General features: G+C 47.1%; 1 long non-coding RNA gene across 1 annotated transcript; it reads right to left on the bottom strand.

Moving 5' to 3' along the window:
* Positions 1-17,689: 17,689 nt before the first annotated feature.
* Positions 17,690-20,006, bottom strand: LOC310657418. The gene is made up of 2 exons (XR_014501765.1): positions 18,733-20,006; positions 17,690-17,941 (listed from the first exon to the last, which is right to left on the bottom strand). It is a non-coding gene; the product is annotated as an uncharacterized lncRNA (long non-coding RNA).
* Positions 20,007-20,954: the final 948 nt, after the last annotated feature.

The following is a 20,954-nucleotide window of genomic DNA, read 5'->3' as shown; positions in this document are numbered from 1 at the left end:
AAGCAGAGCACCAAAAAGCACATAAAGGAATAATTGAAAGATGTTGGAGGGAGGCCAAGAGAACGTGGCTAATGTTTCACCTAATCTTTCCCTTTTCTCCTTCCTGTAACAGTTCTGCCCGCATGACGCGCACTGCGAGGCTTCAGCAGGCAGCCGTTCCTTGACTGCTTGCACTGTCTGCCTGCCCGCTGGCAGAAGAACCACACACACACACACACACACAAAGTGAGAGGAACTCATAGAAGCCCCAAAGCATAAAGCTACCAGAGATTAGTGGTGACTGAGAGGCTAGACGTATTCACCTTCCCCGCAGGGGAGCTGTGAAGAGCTGGTTGCATCCGTTCAACCGAGCGAAGGCTTATGTCTCCAAATTACCACACACAACGGAGACCCATTTGGCTGCCCGCTGAGGAACAGCCGGGAAGAATCAGCTGGTGGCTGAAACGTTTGTGGCAGAAATGACGGCAGTACTTGGCGGGTGGCGATTCCTGTATCTTGGAGTGGCAAGAGTGGAGCAAGACGTCATCTGCCAGAGCAGGATCAGGCAGTGTTGTAAACTTGGGAGCATGAAGTGTGGAGAACACGTCTGGTTTAGCACATGTTGCCTTTGTTAGGCAGGCTGGGCTCAGATACTGCCTGGCCCAAGGTCACCCAGGGAACTTCATGACCGATCGGGGATGTGGGCCCAGGTGATTCCCCCACCAAAGTCCAACATACTTTTCAGCTCTCTCTTCTAGGATTGCCAGCTGATATAATGGATCAACATGGCTGCCGTCCTTTATGGATTCTATTTGGTGGTGTGGTTGTCACAAGGAGCTCCTGAACTTTGAAATTTACCACTACTTGGGGCAGAGGTATTTGATGCTTAAAGGTAAAGGTAAAGGTACCTCTGATGGTTAGGTCCAGTTGCGGACGACTCTGGGGTTGCGGTGCTCATCTCACTCTATAGGCCGAGGGAGCCGGCGTTTGTCCGCAAACAGCTTCTGGGTCATGTGGCCAGCATGACTAAGCCGTATCTGGTGAACTAGAGCAGCGCACGGAAACACCGTTTACCTTCCCGCCAGAGCGGTACCTATTTATCTACTTGCACTTGATGTGCTTTCGAATTGCTAGGTGGGCAGGAGCTGGGACAGAGCAACGGGAGCTCACCCCGTCGCAGGGATTCCAACCGCCGATCTTCTGATCAGCAAGCCCACCAAATCTAAGCCACAGTGGTTGTTATGCCTTTCGCACACACAAACAATTTATTTAAGAAATCCACTGCTAATCCGAAGAGTCTTTCTTCTCTCACATAAATGAATTCATTTCCTCCCTGCATCTTTCAGGATCCCTTAACCAGGCAAACAGAACCAACATCCACCATAACTGCTACACTTCATCAGCCATGGAATTGCAGTCTAGCAGGAACACAGAAATCCTTCTGTTCTGCCGCTTTCCGGAAACTGCAAAGATAAATTAGAATCTGAGAGGCTGGCATGCTCATCGCCTAAGCTGCATTCAGCTGGGTGGGCTACATATTTCTCCATTGATCTAAACAACTGCAGCTACTACTTGTAGTAAGATCTATGAGTTTCCATATTGGTTGTTGCATTAAGAAGCTGTTCTCAGATTGGAAATCGATGAGGAACTTATGGGAAGTCACTCTTTCTCAACCTCATCTGCAGAAAGGGAACGATATTGGCCACAAGGGCATTGATTAGATGGTGATTGTAAACAAATTTAAAATACATTTTTGGAAATGTTTTCCGTGAGCATCCTTGCAAAATCAAGGTATGTACACAGCTTACTAGCTGAAGGGCTGTGCTGAAGGACCTTTGATGACTGGCAGCTACTATTTAGTAGACAATTGCCTGGTCACGAGCTTGGCGGGAAATAGTTCAGCAACAGTGAAGCATAAAGATTTTGAATTTTAAAGCTGGCTAGAAAGCAGGGCCTTGGAGAGAGATGTGGGCCTTCCAAATATGTGGTATTGTTTTGAGGCAGTTGAAGCTGCCTTAGAAGCTAAACTTTTCCATCTGGTTATTTCTCTACCAGCCCCCAGCCCACACAACGTTTGTGTTTTTAAAAAGTGCTATGCAAGAACAACCTTTGCCAACCTGGTTCCCTCCAGCATTGCCTTCCCATCAGATATCAAACAGATAAACAACTATTTGACTTTTAGGAGGCATCTGAAGGCGGCCCTGTTCAGGAAAGGTTTTAATGGATGGTGCTTTATTATGTTTGTAATATTTTGTTGGAAGCCGCCCAGAGTGGCTGGGGCAACCCAGTCACATAGGAGGCATATAAATAATAATAATAAAATTATTTTTCTTTTTCTTTTTCTTATTCTGCCCCATCAGTATGTGTTGGCTGGGCCTGATGACAGATGTAGTCCAAAAAACAATGATGATGATGATGATGATGATGAAGAAGAAGAAGAAGAAGAAGAGTTTGGATTTGATATCCCGCTTTATCACTACCCGAAGGAGTCTCAAAGCGGCTAACATTCTCCTTTCCCTTCCTCCCCCACAACAAACACTCTGTGAGGTGAGTGGGGCTGAGAGACTTCAAAGAAGTGTGACTGGCCCAAGGTCACCCAGCAGCTGCATGTGGAGGAGCGGAGACGCGAACCTGGTTCCCCAGATTGCGAGACTACCACTCTTAACCACTACACCACACTGGCTCTTCCAGACTGTTCCAACCATGCACAGTGACAAGGAGAGCATTCAAAGCTGAGAGTAACTGTGGTGCAAGAAGCTTGGTCCTTACTGGTGGTCTGCGTACAAGCATGAAGTTTGGAGCTCAACCTAGGAACATCTCTCCATGGTGGAGATGTTCTCCATGTTCTCCAGGTCACACAGCACCATACACTGTGTGCATCCCAGGGAAAATCTGTGAGGGAGGAGGTGCCTTTCTCCAGATGTGGGTTTCAGGGTAATCCGAGGAGTGATGGAAGGGAAACTCAGTTCCGAAAGCAGCAAGAGATGGGAGGGATCTGCTGCAAGAAGGAGGGGCGAGGTTCAAACAAGGCCAGCTCTTTCATAACCCAAAGGCCAGTGAATGCGGAGAAGTAACAGAAAGGAAAAAAAGAATATGCAAACATTTACAACAAGCCCAGTAAACTTACCTTGACCAGCCCCTGATGAGTCAGAGTTATTTGTCAGAGTCTGTCTGAGGCCAGAGCTATGTGTTGGGAGACAGGGTTCCCATCTCTGTAGACCTCCATCGTAATCCTAAGGTGAATTTGAGGGCATTTGTCTTAGTAGGCTTGCAGGGTAACTCTTTCCCCACTTACAAATTCTTTCCTACAAGCCTCCCGCAGACTCACTCAATTAATTCCCTTCCACACATTGGACCAGAAGAAGGGAGAAATGACACATGAGCAGAGGTTGGAAATCTCAATGCAGGTCTCCCTGTCTGGACCTTGGGTCTCATTCCAGGGCATGGCCCTTCTCAGGCCCACTCAAGTACTTGGGATGTGTCCTTGAACTGTGATAATTATGGCTCTTGCTCACCTGGTTGGAGAGAGGTGTGCATAGGAACCTCTAGCTTTCACATGGTGGGAGTGCAGCTGTCAGGAACAAGCCAGCAGTGAGCCCCACAAAGTAAATGGAGTCAACTCTTCATTAGAAAAAACAGAATCTGCACAGGAGTGTCGGGCCTTCTGAGCACAGCAACTCTTCTTCAGTCAGTCTTGCCCCTATGGAGCAGTTGCTGAGACTGAAGGTCCCTACCCCTCCACAGCTGCCTAAGTCCCCCCTACTCCAGGGTTTATCCCAAGCAATCTGAGACTGCGTCTGTGTAAAGCTAACTTCTCTTCCGCCCTCTTCATGCCTCTCCTGGTTCTAGGAGAACCTGGGCCAGATCTAAAAGGTAAAGGTAAAGGGACCCCTGACCTTTAGGTCCAGTCATGACCAACTCTGGGGTTGCGGCGCTCATTTCGCTTTATTGGCCAAGAGAGCTGGCATACAGCTTCCGGGTCATGTGGCCAGCATGACTAAGCCGCTTCTGGCGAACCAGAGCAGCACACGGAAATGCTGTTTACCTTCCCGCTGGAGCGGTACCTATTTATCTACTTGCACTTTGACATGCTTTCAAACTGCTAGGTTGGCAGGAGAAGGGACCGAGTAACGAGAGCTCACCCCGTCGCAGGGATTCGAACCGCCGACCTTCTGATCAGCAAGTCCTAGGCTCTGTGCTTTAACCCATAGCACCACCCGCGTACCCTGGGCCAGATCAAGACACATCAAAAAAGCGATTCAGTTAAACACATTGTAAACTCCCGTTGGCGAAAGCTGGGACTCCACAGTGCCATCTGGTGTCCCAGTGTTATAACTCACATAAAGCGCTTTTTCTTTACTAATGTAGCTGAGTCCCAGGAGGGAGGTGACCTTGTTGCAGCGGGAGATTCTTTATCAGCCTGACTCATTTCTGCCTCTTGGCCTAACTCATCCTACTCTCCTGCTGTAGCTTCTAGCTCTGGTTCTGGATTGCTCTCCACCACAGACTCTCCCCACTCACAAAGCCCTGTTACCTCTTCAGCTTCTGACACTACCTCCCAGCCTTCTCACTCTGGCCACTTATCGTCGTCCCACCACCCATGCCCAGGCTTTGAGCCTTCTTCCATTGGTGGTTCCCCAGCTGGCTCCTCCCACCATCCAACTGCTCCATGACATCAGCCTAATGTTGCTCCACCCACCCTCCACCTTGGCCCCACCAACCACTGATGGGAAAATCTCATCCTCCCCTCTGTGAATATTTAGAAATACATAAAGGCAAAAAGGATGCTGCTTTCTACCAGGTCAGACTCTTTTGTGTTTCTATACCATACTGGCAATGGCTCTCTTTCTCAAGCACAAATCTTTCACCTCACCTGCTAACTGGAGGCTCTAGGGATTGAACCTGGGACATCCTGTAATGTGCATGCTCGCCATGGGTGGCGCTGTGGTCTAAACCACTGAGCCTCTTGGGCTTGCCGATCAGAAGGTTGGCAGTTCGAATCCCCGTAATGGAGTGAGCTCCCGTTGTTCTGTCCCACCTCCTGCCAGCCTAGCAGTTTGAAAGCACACCAGTACAAGTAGATAAAGAGGTACCACTGCAGCGGGAAGGTAAACAGCGTTCCCATGCGCTCTGGCTTCCGTCACGGTGTTCCATTGCACCAGAAGCAATTTAATCATGCTGGCCAAATGACTTGGAAAGCTGTCTGTGGACAAACGCTGGCTCCCTTGGCCTGAAAGCGAGATGAGCGCCGCAACCCCAGAGACACCTTTGACTGGACTTAACTGTCCAGGGGTCATTTTACTTTCCCCACTGACCTATGCCCTCCAAATGAGGTTAAGGGTCCAAACAAGGAAGTGATAAAGAAGTGATCAGGCAACTGACCGATAGTCAAGGTGATCCATCCTTGACAAGAAAAAGCAACTGAGTTTGAGTGAAGAACTTCTGCCACCCCATCTCATACATCTGCACCTTTTTTGTCTAGTACTTAAGAAAGGAGAGAGAAAACAGGAAACATACCTTTTCAATTGTTTAGGATCCAAGGGGGAAAAAAAGATTGGATAGCTTTCTATTCTCCTGTGGTTGTTGAAAGCACAGTGAAAATAATGAAACATTGAAGAACAGGAAATTCTTGTGGTCTTGAGGGTCTCGTGGTCTTCCTGGAGGGGCTTAAGGAGAAGCCAAGTACTAAAAATCCCACCCCCTGAAATGTTAAGAATTCAGAATTACATGAGAGAGAGTGTTTGTACAAGATGGCCAGCCAAGTTTTTCCCCAAATACATTGGTGGCTGATCAATTTGTTTAAACTCAGGCCTTTCTCAAATCATGGAGAGTGAGAATAAAAGTATAATCTCATTTTAGAACAAAACAGACACAGGGACAGGAAGAGTGCTGCCATTGCTAAATCTGCTATTTATCTCCTCGCAGCACCCCCCTCCCCCAAGTCCTCCCCCCGCCTTTAGGTTAGCAGAAGGAGAAAATCACCTTTCTGCATAACCTTCCAAGGATTGCATGCCAGTGGCAAAGGCGTGTAGAACAATTAAATTTAAATACGTGAAATTCACCTTCGTACAGGCGGCTAGTTTCTGCACACGCTTATCCCCTCTCTTTCGTTTTTATCCTCCATTCAGGGAAGCAAAATGCATGATCAGAGTTGAGGAATACATTCCAGCCAGGCAAAACCACTTAAGGAGAGGGCAAAACAGGGCTGGTAAAGGGTGGTGGTTGGGGGGAATGCTATGGACTATGGAGAGTCCTAAGGGCTAGTTACAAAGACCTGTTTCTCCCATCCTTGATCTTGGATTCAAAATATTGCTTTGAGATTTTTACACTGCTGCATATTGGGATGGAGAACAGGAGGAGAGAGGAGGTGCAGTGCAAACACGATGGCAGGAGCACTGGCTTGGCTCTGCAGGTCCAGGACTTGCAGGGCATCATCCTTACTGCTGCCTCCCTGTCTCCAACCTGCTATGCAGCAGCCATGAAGCTAGAGGAAGGTCAGGTGAGTGGCATAGCCACACACACCCCTCCATGCCACCCACAGCTATTACAGTGGTAAAGGTAAAGGTACCCCTGCCTGTACGGGCCAGTCGTGTCCGACTCTGCGGTTGCGTGCTCATCTCACTCTAGAGGCCGTGAGCCAGCGCCGTCCAAAGACACTTCCGGGTCACGTGGCCAGCATGACGAAGCTGTAGCTGGCGAGCCAGCACCAGCGCAGCACACGGAAACGCCGTTTACCTTCCCGCTATAAAGCGGTCCCTATTTATCTACTTGCACTTAAGAGTGCTTTTGAACTGCTAGGTGGGCAGGAGCTGGGACCGAACGATGGGAGCTCACCCCGCCGCAGGGATTCGAACGGCCGACCATACGATCGGCAAGTCCTAGGCACTGAGGTTTTACCCACAGCGCCACCCGCGTCCCACATTACAGTGGTACAGTGGGGCCTCCCGCTGCCGCTGCGCCACCGCTGCACGATTTCTGTTCTTATCCTGAAGCAAAGTTCTTAACCTGAAGCACTATTTCTGGGTTAGCGGAGTCTGTAACCTGAAGCGTATGTAACCTGAAGCGTATGTAACCCGAGGTACCACTGTACAAAGTCTACCTGAAATGTTCCTGGACCACTCCATAGGACAACACAGAATCTATCTACCTGAGCCAACAGACAGACATGCAAAATGTTGTGGACTTCCCGTCATTTGACACACAATGGTAACAAGCCCCAGGTACCTGAGGTAACGCTGCCAAGTGAACACAGCACTGTGCTGCCAAATGGAGTCGAGCCACCAGTACTTTCCAAAAGCTGTAAACGATACTTGTAAAGAGCAGCAGTAGCATTTTGTTTCAATACGATGCAGGTATGGTGCTGCAAGGAAGAATTCCTGTGCGGTTTGGCCCGTGTTGCTCTTATTTATTTATTTAAGGATGCCTACAGGTTTCGCTTTTTTAAATTTGGGGGGAAATAAATTCCCCAAATAGCTAAAAGTAGCATCAGCCCTTCCAAGGGCTCCTTCTAATTTCATGCTCAAGCTTTCTTCATTCGGACTTGTTGATTTGCCACTGAGGAGCACTAACATCTGGCTGTGGAAGAGTTCTGTCAAGTGCAAACTGTAAATCAAGGTTTCCTGAACTTGGGTCTGCAGCTGTTTGGTGACTACAACCCCCATCACCCCCAGCTAGCAGGACCAGGGGCCTGGGATGATGGGAATTGTAGTCCCAAAACAGCTGAGGGCACAAGTTTTGGAAACCCCGCTCTACCAAGGGGAGACAAGGAGGGGCAGCTGCCCCCCATCAATAAAAATACATAGCAAACTGAGGTTCTCCCCCCCCCCAAAAAAAGGCCTGCCCTCCCCAACAATAGGCCTGCCTTCCCCTAATAAGAATCCTGGCTATGCCCATGCTGCTGTAAACAGAAATCCACCTGAGGTTGTACAGACCATTGGGCTAAAAATAATCTGGCAGGGTTTGCCTACACACCAAATAATACAGTACATTTATATGTGTCAGTTTGCTAACATGCAGCCTGAATGGAGATATAGCCACTGGGAATTGTTGGCTACCAGATTTATTTTATGAAGCAATGGTTTTAAGGTTGTATGGTCATAGTAAAGGTAAAGGGACCCCTGACCATTAGGTCCAGTCGTGACCGACTCTGGGGTTGCGGCGCTCATCTCGCTTTATTGGCCGAGGGAGTTCCCGGGTCATGTGGTCAGCATGACTAAGCCGCTTCTGGCGAGCTAGAGCAGTGCACGGAAACACCATTTACCTTCCCGCCGGAGTGGTACCTATTTATCTACTTGCACTTTGACGTGCTTTCGAACTGCTAGGTTGGCAGGGGCAGGGACCGAGCAACAGGAGCTCACCCAGTCATGGGGATTCGAACCGACAACCTTCTGATCGGCAAGTCCTAGGCTCTGTGGTTTAACCCACAGCACAACCTGCGTCCCAGCGCCACGTATTAAATTGTATAGGTTACCTTGACTTTTGCAATATAATTGTTTTGGGGGTTTTCCAGCATTACAGGGCTGCCTTGTGCTCCATTTGGTATCCACTATTAGCATGAAGACTGGATCTCGCATGATGCTATCAGTAGAGGAATTGCTGTGCTGCTGCTCCTTCCTGTCTTGCCAGAATAATGGTAAAAGGTAAAGGATCCCTGGATGGTTAAGTCCAGTCAAAGGCAACTATGGGGTTGCGGTGCACATCTCGCTTTCAGGCCGAGGGAGCCAGCGTTTGTCCACAGACAGCTTTCCGGGTCATGTGGCCAGCATGACTAAACCGCTTCTGGTGCAACGGAACAGTGTGATGGAAACCAGAACGCATGGAAACACCATTTACATTTATTTACCGTACTTTTCTGTGTATAAGACTGTGTTTGTTACCCAAAAATCATGTTAGAAATTGGGGGTTGTCCTATACATGGATAGTGCATTGTGCGGACTTGAGATCAGTTGCTGCCATGAGTCATAGATTGTCACTGGTGGCCGCTTTTTTTGGAGAGGGGACAGAAGATTGGTGGATTTTGCGATCTAGTAGGTGTGCGATTTTCAGCAATCCCCCTAAAAAAAAGCTCAACAACTTTGGGGGATTCCCTCCCCCCTCCATTTTCTTAATTTTGAAAATTAAAAATTAAATTGGGGGTGTCTTATACATGAGGGCATGTTATACACAGAAAAATACGGTATCTACTTGCACTGGTATGCTTTTGAACTGCTAGGTTGGCAGAAATTGGGACAGAGCGACGGGAGTTCACCCTGTCACTGGGATTTGAACCGCTGACCTTCTGATCGGCAAGCCCAAGAGGCTCAGTGGTTTAGACCACTGCGCCACCTGCGTCCTTTGCCAGAATAATGAGAGAAGCCCTGGCAACCCTGAAAGAGTCCCTGCTATGGCTGGTCTCCATATCAGTGTCGTTCCTTAGGAAACACCGGCATGAGGAAGAACCGTAGGGTGGGCACCTCCTCCGTGGGTGGGGCTATTTCCTGTGGTAATGTGGTTAAGAGCAGCATCGCATCAGCTCCCTCACATCTGGTGTCATGTGCAAAGTCAGTTGAATCTCTGAGATTCTGCTGTCTGGCCCCTTATCACTCCTCTTGTGTTTGTTTGATCCTAGATAGGCAACATTCTAAATTATCGTTTTTCTATATGTATGTAACTCTACGATTGTCTGATCCTATGTTTCCGGTGGGGGGGGGGCTGTGGCGATCACACAGGGTCTCCGGACGTTTCACCGTCTATTGATCCCTGTGGCACCACTTTATTTCTCGCTGCCACCACCCAGGCCCTACCTGGGACAATACTGAGTCCAGTCAGGGTTAAATTGAAACATAAACTTCTGTTTATTTACTGCAGTTTAACAAGCGTGTGGTTTCATAAACAGTATCAGTCAATTACATTCATGAGGTGCCTATCCAGACCTATAACTTTCGCTACCTGCTCTCACTCACTAAACCACCTCTCCGATATTTACTTGTCTGCCTAGTCCCTAACTGTTCCTGATTCAGCCTATTTCGCTACACTAACTCAACCTACCCACAAACTCTATCTCAATTCACTCCCACTCCAACCAACCACCCAACTCCCAACGAACTCCTCCCAAAGCTGGTTTTATAGTCCCTCTGACTCCGCCCCCCTGGGTCCTGATTGGGTAACCTGTTTAACTATTTCACCTCTAGCACTCTCTCATATGTTAATGTCACAGGGGCATCTATAATAAAACATGTGGCACAGAACTTAGGACCAAACCACTTCATATCATAGAGAGATATATCTGAAAGTTTCCCCCGTGTAAGCAATTGCTCATTCTCCATGTATGGAGAAAACTGACACATCAGGGAAAAGGCTAAATTCGGGTCTTCTCCCTGATGTTCTTCTTTTCACTAGGTGGAGGAGATTAGAGGTGTTGAAACATTTTAGCATGCTGTCCTGTACCTGGAGTTGAAAACTACACATCCTAGGACCAGTCTTCCCTGCGATTGATCTGACTGTATAGATCAGCCTTTACTTCCATTTAGGATTCCAGCCATCGTCATATCTCATTCAATTGCTCCCCACCCAATTCTTATTTAGTGCAATTTTCTGTAGTCTTTTTTTCTTCTTCAGTCCAAAGAGAGAGAAAAGAAACAAATTGACTTCTTAGTGTTACCGACATGCAAAAAATGTCGCTAATAAGATTTCCATTAAAATCATGATGGAGAGATTAGATTAATCAGCGAAGAAGTTTTTTTTCCTGTGTGTACACATTTACTCAAGATTGAAACAGCTGTTCTTGCATAAGCTGACATCTCAATTCGACAGCTCTGGAAAACCTCGCCTGCACGTGGAGACGAGAAAAGTTGGAGGATCAAAAATTGAAGCGTTCAAAAATGACCGGCTGCATGGCTATCAGAACAAGCAGACGTAATTTTTCTCCCAGTTAGGCCTTTGGCCAAAGGATATATCACACACCATTCTCCAGATTCGTGGTGTTGGTTTTTTGAAAGAAGACATGCCTATATTATAGATGTGGGTCAGGGACATGACCTCCAAATCAAATGCAGAACAAATGCACTTAACTAGAACAGATGCCTGCTGACAGAAGTTGCTGAATATTGAGGGCTAGCAAGGTGCTATCATTATGATGGGCCAAGGGCATGGAGCGAGAGCCTGTGTGTGTGTTGCAGAAACCCTTACTCAGAGAGTGCAGTGCCTCTCTATATTTCACTCCCATGAGTAGTAATAATAATAATAATTTATTATTTATACCCCTTCCATCTGGCTGGGTTTCCCCAGCCACTCTGGGCGGCTCCCAACATAATATTAAAAACACAATAAAGCATCAAACATTAAAAACTTCCCTATACAGGGCTGCCTTCAGGCTGCCTTCAGGTGTCCTCCTAAAAGTCAGATAGTTGTTTATTTCCTTGACATCTGATGAGAGGGCGTTTCATGGGGCGGGTGCCACCACTGAGAAGGCGCTCTGCCCAGTTCCCTGTAACCTCACTTCTTGCAGTGAGGGAACCGGCAGAAGGCCCTCAGCGCTGGACCTCAGTATCCGGGCTGAACGATGAGGGTGGAGACACTCCTTCAGGTATACTGGGCCGAGGCCGTTTAGGGCTTTAAAGGTCAGCAGCAACACTTTGAATTGTGCTCGGAAACGTACTGGGAGCCAATGTAGGTCTTTCAGGACCGGTGTTATATGGTCTAGGAGGCCACTCCCATTCTAGTGTCTAGCTGCTGCATTCTGGATTAGTTGTAGTTTCCGGGTCTTCCTCAAAGTTAGCCTCACATAAAGTGCATTGCAGTAGTCCAAGCGGGAGATAACTAGCGCATGCACCTCTCTGTCCTGAGGACCATCTTAGTGGAGGATGTCTACCCTGGTTGTATAGGCATCGTTTTCTTTACATTTTGGGGAGGAGGGCAGCTTGAACAAGAGCGTCTACCTCCCTAAATGAGCCCCAATATCATTTATTCCAAAGCTTCTTGTTGTCTGTGTGTCTTGAAAGACAATCGAGTGCGCCTCAGGGGTGAAGCCAAACTGCTGCAGTAGCTGTACTGAATTGATCTCTGTCCTGGGCGCAAGCCTGGGCAGTGTGTATGGAGGTCCTGGGATGCCCAGGCAACAAGATCTCCCTCTTAGCCTTGCTGATGCAGTCAAAAGAAAAGCAGAGCGATACATTTGGCACCAGCTTGGCTGAAGAGATGCCAGAGGTGTACAAAGCACCGTCCAACTGCCTTAGGAACTCCACTCTGGATTTGTGTGAGGTTTACTCCTAAGCCTTTTTGTAATGGTTCTAGGGGTTGCTCGTGCGTAAGTTGCCGTTACTCCTGGCTAGGTTGCCTGGTTGAACTCTTTTTGTCTGGACAGCCTCAAGTTCCGTGGCTGCCTCAGTCGCTGGCAGAATCCGTCAGTGGGCATTTCTTGAACCTCTTCCAGCATAGAAGCTGTTTGACGCCCAGTCTTCTCCTACTTTGCCAGCGCGGAAGTCTTCTGCGCAAAGAGGGCATGGGCAGCGGAGTACCCGTGCTCTCTCCGCTGGTCTCCGGCGAGGAGTCCTGGAGCCACCTCTCCGATTCCCCCATCTGCCCCCCTTCTCCACTGGTGTTACGCTGATTTCCTTCCCCAGCGGATGGGCTATCTCTCTCCCTACTAGGACCCTCTCCGCCATCCCTCTGGAGGCTTCTCTCCAGCTCCAGCTCCGATGGCAGTTCCCTGACACTTTTCTTCTCCCAAATACATCCCCCCACCAGAGGTACTACCCCTCCTCTAACACCCCATACACCCCCATTCCAAAAGATTAAAATGTGTTGGATGCTAGGAGTTTTGGGGACAGGAATTGGAGATGCGCCATGTAATTTTATGCATGTCTAATAAGAAGTAAGCTCATAAGGTTTAATGGGACTAAATATATGTGGCCCTGATTCCCAGAGACCAGGAAGTTTCTGATCTGTATGCCAGGAACTGCCTCATCTTTCTGGTGCCTTTAGTTGAACAAGCAAGGTCTGTTCTTCCACACCAAATGAGCATTGATTAAAGGTGAAGACAGACGCAATGTTTTGACTGTGGTGGAAGTAGTTTGAGCACACATTTGCTGCATTCTGAGAGCCATCCGTTTTCAGGACAGGAAAAAATGTGCTCAGAAACCACTTGTGCTTAACTTTTACGTTGCATCCATCTTCTTCCTAATTATAGAGGCGACTGGATTAGATAAAAGCAGAATTCACTTTCTGCACGGTTACTGTGCAACCTTATAACGCAAGCAAAACAATGCCTGAAAACTGCAGAATAACTTTGGTGTTTCAAAGATTTGTTCTTGACTGAGTCCATAATCAGGACCAGGGGAAATGAGAAGTGCTGAGTTTTTACCCGTGGTGAGAAATAACACATCGGGCCCTTCAGCATCTGTTCCTCTCTACGTTTATCTGAAAGGGAATGATGCAGCCTGACCTCAAGGGAGTGGTTTGCTAGGTGGAGCCGAGTGTGATTTAGCGAGAAAACAACAACAAAAACCCAGCAGTCACGCTGGACAGAAAAAGGAGAACAAATTGTACTGAATGAAAAACATGTTACGGAGAGGTAGGTGCTTCACAGGAAAGCAGGGCTGTCACATGAAAACATGTTGAGAGGCTGTGGTCTCTCCTTTTCTATTAAATAAGAATTTCAGCTGCAATCTTACCTGGAACCGGGAGGAAGCCCTTGCAAACTCCATGAGACTTACATCTGAGTAGGCATGTATAGGATAGTACTCGTTGTATGGACAAGGAACCATTTTTACCCTAGAGAATAACCAGCTCCAGAATTTGCTTGTCTTCCACCCTCCCTTCTATGCTTTCTGGTTTTCTGCCAATCTGTCTATGACTGGAAGGAGAGAGAGCCTTCCCTATATATGCTGAAAATTACTGTCTAAAAGCCTTGCCCTTTATTCTCTTTGTTTCAGTTGTGAACCGCTTAGCAGTACTGGTTTCGTTTAGTTTCTGGTTTGGATCCAAGGTAATAGGGAGGCTCTACGTTGCAGCTCCTTGAAAAATCGCCTTGGAATTCTGTTTCTCGAATTCAGGTTCTGTTTGATATCCTTTGGATCAGGAAAGCTTACTCCCTTCTAGGGTGCTCCTTGCAGAGTGACATATGTTTGGCTTTCTTCTCCTGGCGGTATCTTTTGTTTATCAGGTGAAGTAAGCTTTGCCTCATAGAACACACCACAATAAATCAGGTTAATCTTTAAGGTGCAGCAGGACTCACTCCCTGCCAGTGGCAGGGTGTGGAAGGGGTCACAGGGGTGGTTGTCCCAGGTGCAAAATTGTTAGGGGGCACACAATTTCAACACCCGGTGCTGCCTCAACACAGCTGTGTGCGTCCGTGACTGGGCTCCACTGAAAACAGCTTCTCCATGCAAACCAGGAAGTGACGTATCCAGACAATGGAACAACTCTTCTTTTCTTATCTCTGCAGCTGCAATCTCCTGGGTGACGCGGGTGCAGTTGGGCAGTTGAATGCACATGCGTACTCTGCCGGGTTCCCTCTCTCCCACCCACCTCCTCTGCGCAGCCCTGGGCCCTGGCAACCCACACTATGCCACTGCTCCCTGCACCCTTCCACTATGTCGTTTTCTAAAAAGCGGGAGAGCACTTGGCTCCCAGCTGAAATGTGAGGAACATTATAAGGCTTGGGGATGAAAATGGGGCTGGGAGGAGCAAAGGGACTATTCCCCAAAAGAGTTACCTTTATTGCCAGTGTGGTGTAATGGTTAAGAGCGGTAGTCATGTAATCTGGGGAACCGGGTTCGCGTCCCCGCTTCTCCACATGCAGCTGCTGGGTGACCTTGGGCTAGTCACACTTCTCTGAAGTCTCTCAACCTCACTCACCTCACAGAGTGTTTGTTGTGGGGGAGGAAGGGAAAGGAGAATGTTAGCCGCTTTGAGACTCCTTCGGGTAGTGATAAAGCGGGATATCAAATCCAAACTCTTCTTCTTCTTCTTCTCCCTGGTCACTTCCCCTTTGTTTCAGAACTATTTCAGCCCACATCACACTTATTCATCCTTCCAAAATGATAACCTATCCAGAATCATGTTGGGAATGGTAAAGATATGGCAAAGCGGAAGGGCTGTAGCCCAGTTGTTAAGGCATCTGGTTTGCATGCAAAAGGTCACAGGTTCAAATCCTGGCATCCCCGGGTAAGGCAGGGAGACACCCTCTCTGAAACCCTAGAAAGCCCCTTCCAGTCAGTGCAGGCCATACTGAATCTACATAATCCTGCTTCCTAGGTGGCATATTGCACACACACCCCTCTCCAAAGGCACACTTGCAATTGTATTCCTCATTTAACAAGGTACACACTAAAGGTAAAGGTAAAGGTACCCCTGCCCGTACGGGCCAGTCTTGACAGACTCTAGGGTTGTGCGCCCATCTCACTCAAGAGGCCGGGGGCCAGCGCTGTCCGGAGACACTTCCGGGTCACATGGCCAGCGTGACATCGCTGCTCTGGCGAGCCAGAGCCACACACGGAAACGCCGTTTACCTTCCCGCTAGTAAGCGGTCCCTATTTATCTACTTGCACCTGAGAGTGCTTTCGAACTGCTAGGTTGGCAGGCGCTGGGACCGAACAACGGGAGCGCACCCCGCCGCAGGGATTCGAACCGCCGACCTTTCGATCGGCAAGCCCTAGGCGCTGAGGCTTTTACCCATAGCGCCACCCGCGTCCCATAGAAGGTACACACTAAGTCTCTCTAATATATGAAGGAATAATAACATGAATTCCAAGGTTCCTTAGCAAGTCCGTGCGATAGTAGCTGTTTAAGCAATTAATCTGTGCATGTTTACTGAGATGTCCCACTGTGTACAATGAGCTTACTTCCAGGAAACAATACACAGAATTATAGCCCTAGATCCTTTGTTCCGTTCTCATTGCTTTCTCCTGAATCTTACTGTATTCTTTATTGCGTTCTTGTTTTTCACTTCCTAAACTAATGTTTTTGAACAGAAAAAAAAGACTCCCAAGCATTTCTGATGGAGGATCACACGACCAGCGCTTTAAAAAGAAACAACATGTACTCGTCTAACACTGGCAGCTGACTCCAGCAGATAAGATACGCAGGGCTCACCCCCAGTCTTCAAAGGACACACCCTGTTGAGGCCATCCTAAGATGGATAGCCCCGCCCTAACCATCTGCAGGGCTCGAGCCTCTGTTTTGCAACACACGGCAGTCTCCAGGGAGACTGAGATCATCGCGAAGCAAACGAAAACGAATGTTGTGCTGGTTTTGTTAGCTAGTTTTCGGTTGGCCCAGCAAAGCACCCTCCAAAGTCAGAGAGTTGGTTATGAAGATTGCAGTTCCCAAGTTTTTAACCCTCCTTGTAATCACTGCCATCCATTACAAAGTCAGTCTGGGAATGTACCCCGCTCCCAATTAACTTGGATTGATCTCGATGGATCAGGCTTGCACTCCAAATCTAAATGTGGTCCACTAGGTTTGAAGTCATGTCTGCAACGCAATTTACAACTTAGTATATTGTTTGCTGTTGTGATGGTTATTTAAAGCTGATAACATTTTCAGGAAAAGTGCAGGTAGAAATAGAAAATGAAAAAGAATCAGAACAGGGTCCCCCTCAAAAAAGAGAAACCCCCATGTCTGATTGATGGCCAAATAACATCAAAAGCTTGTGATACAATAATTGTATTTATTATAAGTAATTTTTCTCCTTTCTGGATAGGATATGAGCCCTGAGTGCTCACTGGAAGGACAGATCCTGAAGCTGAGGCTCCAATACTTTGGCCACCTCATGAGAAGAGAAGTCTCCCTGGAAAAGACCCTGATGTTGGGAAAGATGGAGGGCACAAGGAGAAGGGGACGACAGAGGACGAGATGGTTGGACAGTGTTCTCAAAGCCATAAACATGAGTCTGACCAAACTGCGGGAGGCAGTGGAAGACAGGAGTGCCTGGCGTGCTCTGGTCCATGGGGTCACGAAGAGTCGGACATGACTAAATGACTAAACAACAGCAACAATTTTCTCCTTATTGGCCAGGTCTCCATTCTACCGTTGCATGGAAGAGAATTCGAAGTTCCAACATCTAATTGATTTACATCTTGAAGTAGGATAAAGTCCTCAAAATTCATTTTATATAATTCTCCAAATATTACTTCCCAAATATAGCAATTATTCGTCTTCTGCTAAATAATGCAGCTACAGATTATGGGTTGGGTACATTCCAGGCTGTGCTGCCAATTCAGACAGGACAAGATTAAGTTGTCAGTAGGGATGGAGGACAAATTTGATTCGGTACACAGTTAAAGCCAGCTCTAACTAATTCACACTTTCCTAAACAAAAAGTGAACCAAAACACAGCCATCCTTTGAAATTTGCACTCGTCTGAATTTTGTGATGCAGCTTTCCAACCAATGGTTAACAAAATGCACATACAGTCGTACCTTGGTTCTTGAATGGAATCCGTTCCGGAAGTCTGTTTGACTTCTGAAAACATTTGAAAACCAAGGTGCAGCTTCCGATTGGCTGCAGAAGCTTCCTGCGCCCAATTGGAAGCCATCACATGTTCGCGAACTGGATCACTTCTGGTTTGCGGCATTTGGGAGCCAAAATGTTTGAGACACAAGGCATTCAAGAACCAAGGTATGACTGTATTAGGCAAAACTGTGGATAAAAATGAATATATTAGTTAAAATAATATATGAACTATATTATAGGGGGAATTGCTTGCAAAAATGTGTACGTTAGTCCAAACTGCATTTAAAAATGGGTTTATTAGAAGATATTTGCACTAAAATGCTGATTTTTTTAATTTGAAAAAATCACCACAAAATGTGGAGGACTGAATTTCAGATTGGAAAAATGAGAGCCAAAATCAACATATCCTTCCATCCATACTTAGGAGTCCTTTGAGTTCTCCTTGGGGCATGACACGGAACAGCTGAGGTTTCACATTTGTTTTCAAAGTGGAGGAAGAAAATCCAACGTGATAAACTATCTCCAGGCACTGGAATAAAAGTAGTTCTGTGGTCACTGAGGACAAAGTTATTATGTCTTTCACAAATGAGCACCGGTTTGACCCCACGTCCATGCAAAACGCTATACGATTTGATATCTCCCTTGAAGGTTGTGGCAGTCAATTGAGAGATGGCATTTGCTTTCAGAAGGCCACCTTTGAAGTATCTCTCTCACACACTCCTCCCGAGCAATCTGATGCAAAAGAGAGCGCCATGTGCAGTGCCCTTTAAAGATGAAGACATTGCAAAGAATGCTGGTTAGCGCACTCAGACCACTACTCACATTCCATGTTTCGCCACACCTGTTTCCAGGGTGGGGATGCAAAACTGTTGTCACTGCCACATCTGAAGCACGGCCTCATCAACCATGCGCTTCACTGGTATAAATTAAATTAGATTGAAAGTGCAAGATAATATTTAACAGGCAGGACAAATCCAACTGTTGTGTGGGAGGGGAAACCTGTTTCAAGTTGATCGGCGTCTCAGGTGTTACAGAAAAGACCCTCCATTTATGTGGAAATAGATGTTCAGAGCTGATTACTTGAGGGGAAAAGGCTCCACCTGAATATTCAGCAGATTTTTGCTGTTGTGGGTTTGACAAATGTTCCCCCCCCCTCCCAGCTGTAAACTCTACTGTAGCTGGCTTTGAAGTTCTAAGCACACCTGTGCAGATCGCAAACAAAGTCAGGCTAGACCTCCCACACCCTTGCTCGAAATTCACAATGCAACATGTCAAGTAAGATATGCCCTCCAGTCCCTTGTTTCAAAGCCAAAGCCATACCTGCTAAGTTTCTGCGAAGTTTAACCCTCGGTCTGAAAGAAATGCCGGGAGACCAAAACAGAAAATCACAAGGGAGGTATTAGGTACATTAAAGACGGAAAGGTGTGTAGACTGATCAGAGTTGCATAACAACAGCACAATTCATGAGAGCAAAAGTCTCTCTGGGCTCAGTGTCCTGGTTCTAATGTAGAAGGGATATTCCTAAAAACCCCGCAAATAATTTTATAACCTTGATCAGTAGTTATCTTTGCTCGGCCCAGTATACCTGAAGGAGCATCTCCCTCCCATCATTCAGCCCAGCCCGGACACTGAGGTGCAGCTCCAAGGGCCATCTGGTGGTTCCTTCACTGTGAGAGATGAAGCTACAGGGAACCAGGCAGAGGGCCTTCTCAGTAGTGGCACCCGCCCTGTGGAACACCCTCCCATCAGATGTTGAGGAAATAAACAACTATCTGACTTTTAGAAGACATCTGAAGGCAGCCCTGTTTAGGGAAGTTTTTAATGTTTGATCTTTTATTGTATTTTTAATGTTCTTTTGGGAAACCCAGCCACATGGGTGGGGTATGAAGAAGAAGAAGAAGAAGAAGAAGAAGAAGAAGAAGAAGAAGAAGAAGTTGGGTTTTTTTTTTTTGTTGTTGTTGTTGTTGTTGTTAGGAAGTTGACTATGGTATGGGCCAAGGCTTCTCTGAAAATGGCCTAATGTCAAAGGACTTCCAGGTAAACACACGCAAAAGTGACAGAGACCAGAAAGAGACTGATTTGCAGAGCTTTATTTTCAGCTGGAGCTCACTGGAACTCATTACAAAAGAACAAGGGAGGTGTTCATGGTGAGTCCTGGCACTGGGGACACGGCGGCAAGGCCAGGCCAGGCTCCAGATCCCCGGTGACAGGCAGAGCGCACCTGGTTCACACGCCTTCAAAATCATGCTATGCCCCTGTCTGTGAGGAACTTATAGTCCAAAGCTAGACAGCAGTTTTCTCATGTTTTGTTTTATTTTAAAAAATGGCACTTTGAATGCACTGTTTATAATATTTAAAAGAAAAAAGAAAGGCATGGACATTGTTTTAAAATGTTTTGTAAGATTTTGGCACGGAATACAAGAAACTAAAAGTTAGTTATACTACCATTCATGCGATATAAATAAAAAGAAGGGGCGTGGGTGGATCCAGTTCTGTAACTTGATCCGTCGGTATGAACACTCCAAACTTGTGGACCTTATTTGTCACCATTAAATCATGTCCAGCAGCAAGATAATATCTTCATTTTTAATAAAAGTTTGCAAATTCATGTTTGCATAACAATCTATCACTCTCAGCTCATCATACTAAATTCTTTCACTAATTTAGGCTAAGCTAGAAATCTTTTTTGGATCTCCAGATGCTATAACATAGCTTTTATGCTTGCTATTGTCAGCTCTTCCAGGACTGATCAGGGCAAGGCTTGTTGGGACTAGTTAATCTTCATTGTGCCATTCAAGCTTTAGGTGAGAGGAAGGCCCTATAGACCAGGGATAGGGGATTGTGGCCCTCCAGGAGTTGTTAAACTACAGCTCCCATCATCCCTGGCCATTGGCCATAGCAGCTGGGGCTGACAGGTGTTGGACTCCATCAACATCTGGAGGACTAGATTCTCCATCCTTGTTGTAAACAGTTTGAGACAGGTTGCTAATCCCATAACCCAGAATCCCCCTGTTCTTAGGAACCACATGGTTCTGGAGAGACGATCCCAAGTCACCTGCTGCTATATTGCTTCCATTCTGTTGGGCTCCTTCAGTGTGAACAACTTGTTTCTGAGGTAGGATGGCAGTCTTATAGCTACTGGACTCATATCAGCATTCGGACCTTATTTGCCTGAGTGGAGTAAACCCCACACAGGATGTAGTTTAGGCGGATGCTTAAAGCACAAGAATTCCAGAGGTTCTGGGCTCATCAGGATGTTTGTGTGGAAAGAACCGCATTAAAGAACCGTTAAGAGTTTGGGAGTAATCTTCGACACCTCCCTTTCCATGGAGGCGCAGATTGCAGCTATAACAAAGGTGGCATTTTTTCATCTCTGCCAAGCTAAGCAGTTGGCTCCTTACCTCTCTCGCCCTGACCTAGCCACTGTGATCCACGCGATGGTCACCTCCAGACTTGATTAATGTAACTCACTCTACGTGGGGCTTGAGACTGACCCAGAAACTCCAGCAGGTGCAGAATGCCGCGGCAAGTCTCCTTACGGG

Source organism: Podarcis tiliguerta (genome assembly GCF_965153285.1).
Source record: "Podarcis tiliguerta genome assembly, chromosome: 9".
Taxonomy (NCBI): Eukaryota; Metazoa; Chordata; class Lepidosauria; order Squamata; family Lacertidae; genus Podarcis; species Podarcis tiliguerta.
This window is presented reverse-complemented; position numbering and strand designations above follow the sequence as displayed.